This window comes from Primulina tabacum, unplaced genomic scaffold (assembly GCF_025594145.1).
Source record: "Primulina tabacum isolate GXHZ01 unplaced genomic scaffold, ASM2559414v2 Contig859, whole genome shotgun sequence".
Classification (NCBI taxonomy): Eukaryota; Viridiplantae; Streptophyta; class Magnoliopsida; order Lamiales; family Gesneriaceae; genus Primulina; species Primulina tabacum.
The window spans coordinates 8,865-11,641 of record NW_027459953.1 but is presented as its reverse complement, the minus strand read 5'-3'; the positions used below and the strand labels follow the sequence as shown (position 1 = coordinate 11,641).

The 2,777-nt window shown below is 36.4% G+C and overlaps 1 long non-coding RNA gene across 1 annotated transcript; it reads right to left on the bottom strand.

Moving 5' to 3' along the window:
* Window positions 1-217: 217 nt before the first annotated feature.
* Window positions 218-803, bottom strand: LOC142535173 (uncharacterized). Its single transcript, XR_012817398.1, has 3 exons — window positions 709-803; window positions 503-607; window positions 218-351 (listed from the first exon to the last, which is right to left on the bottom strand). It is a non-coding gene; the product is annotated as an uncharacterized LOC142535173 (long non-coding RNA).
* Between the last annotated feature and the right edge of the window lie 1,974 nt (window positions 804-2,777).

Here is a 2,777-nt window from a genome sequence, read left to right as displayed (position 1 = left end):
TAGGACAACTCCCCAATGCAAAAGATAAACTAGTACAAGATTCTAAACATATTCAAAAATTATCAGAAAATAATGCAGAGAAACTAAAGCAAACACTTCAATTTGGAACATGCTTTTTTTTTTTACAAGATTTTTGGTATTTAAACATACCACACAAGATAATTAGTGAAGGCGTGCATTTCAAATCCATTTTAATATTTCAACTCCTTCGATATAAGAATACCCTTGTCTCATACAGCTTTTGAAGAAAATAGAGAGCAAGCATTTTGCCTGGTCAAACTAATTTGATATACCAATCTTTGGCAAACCACGATTCAGCCCATCTCGCAATACAGAAGCTTTACACCATTTCTGGATACATCCGATGAATGTAACGTTAATATACATCTTCTGTATACATTCTACTAAGACTTTTTTTTACTATTGCTTCCATAATGACGTTTTTCATGACAGCAAAAAAATACTTGTTTAATTCCAAGGGAAAAGGTAGAGGAATTCTCACCTAGTAGGAAATGTAACCACATTTTTCATAGTTTCTCTGTTCTGGCATATTTGTAGAAGTAGAGACCCTAAAATCCTCACCCTACTAAATGTGTCAAGAATAGCTCTTGGTCTAAATTGATGAAACCAGAAATAAGAAAGTGAGGAACAACTACATAAACACTTGATGTACTGCATAAAATGATTTTAATGATTTTGGGCTATGACCTTATCCTCTCCAAATCTTTTATAAACTCTCGAGAAAATTCACGGTACGCATTTGAGGAGTAACTATTTGCAAAATTTCTGATATTTCCCCCCAAATACCGTTGTCTGGATTATTCAGATTATTACTTTGTGGAGTTTCTCTTCCTACTGAATCATCCATGGAATCAAAACTATACGGTGTGCTCGTTTCCTGTCGACAACACAATCACATAATTAGGTACATCGAGCAAAATCAATGTAAAAATGAAATTTCAGATCCAAAAGTTTAAAATGTTGTTGTGCATCATAAAGATCTTTATTTTCCTGCATTTCTTTCCATTTTCATCCCTGAAATCAAATTTAAGTAACGTACTTGAAAAAAAGAGACAACTCACAAGAAAAATTGTTCCATAATTGCATTTGTTTAGAGGAAAGGAAACCAAATGTTGGTAATTATAAAAGTCAAGAATACCGCTATATACCAAATATTTATAGAGAAAACATGAACTGAAAAAGAGGAATGAAACATATTACAACGGGTTTTTTTTAAAATTAATCCAAATATTAAAATTTATTTCAAAACTAATTTTAAAAAAAAAAGATTTGCAAAAGTAATGCAATCCGCGTTTGGTAAGTGCGGACGCTGCCGACGTGGAGCAGCGCCCGCGCTTGGTAAGCACGGACGCTCCCACGTGGAGCAGCGTCCGCGCTTACCCACGTGGAGCGCCACGTGTCCCTCCATTCATCAAATCCTTATCCTACCGCGCCTACGTGTTCCTACTCCATTCATCCAATACTTATCTTACCCGATTCATTCTTTGTTCCTTCCCTCCTATTCTTTCCTCCTCTTATCTTTACTCTCTTATTCTCTTATCTTTACTCTCTCATTCTCTCATTCATCGGTTTCTCAATTCCTCACCGAAATTTTTTTTGACAAAGTTGAGAAGATTTAGAGCATAGTTCAGAATGGCAGATAATCGAAATCCAGAAGATCCCAGTGTCCTCTATTTACAAGCGACACATATGTCATCAAGCGTGTCTTCGTTAACAGTTGATGATATTGTCAAAGTGAAGAGGTGAGACCATTTGATTTGGAAGTTGTATACTGATAATTATTTACACAGGCGTGTACTCGCATATTTAAATCATATGGGTTTTTATGGAGTTTTAGAATGTGGCTCTCAAGTTCTTGATAATCATTTGATTACTGCGCTTGTTGAACGTTGGCGACGCGAGACACATACGTTTCATTTTACATGTGGTAAAACAACAGTGACATTACAAGATGTTTCAATAATTTGGGGTCTACCAATTGATGGTGAAGCAGTAACTGGCGTAGATGTGTCACATAAAGTTGAGGAATGGCAACACATATGTTTGGATATGTTGGGATTTTTGCCAGCTTCAAATTATTTGAAAGGTGGTCATCTATCTATGACTGCACTACACGATCATTGTATATCTAACCTTGTTAATGATGAAACTTCAGAAGTAGATGTTGTGAAATTTACTCGTTGTATTGCGTTAATGATTATTGGAGGAATAATGTTCCCTGACTACCAAGGAGGGTCAGCTAGACTTATATTTTTGCAACTGCTACGAGATGTTGATAAAAATATTTATTGAAAAATGATGGCATCTCAGAAGTGTTTGACAGAAATAGTACGGTCTGCCTCTGTAATGTGTCACGTGGTGGTTGTCGAGATGATGTACCCTCATCAGGATTTGTAAAAGTATTCACTTCATCATCAACATTCACTTCTTCTTCTTCAGACTCGCTGTGTGACATATCGGGTTCGGAATCAGTCCTCCAAATATCATCATTGTTGACCTGATCCGGACAACGAGCGCTCGTATCTAATGTTGGATTCGGCCAATATGGAGCATTATTTTGTTCCGACGAGACATTTATATATTGATCCCAAGGCCCACTTACATCATCGAAACTCATATTACCGAGTCCTTCAGTAACCAGTGGAACATAAGATTCTTGCTCCTGGAAACCACCATATGTAGACGTATCGGATTGGTTATAAATACCTGAATCGGATGCATGTGGAACGTAAGATTCAGGATCATCAAATCCAACA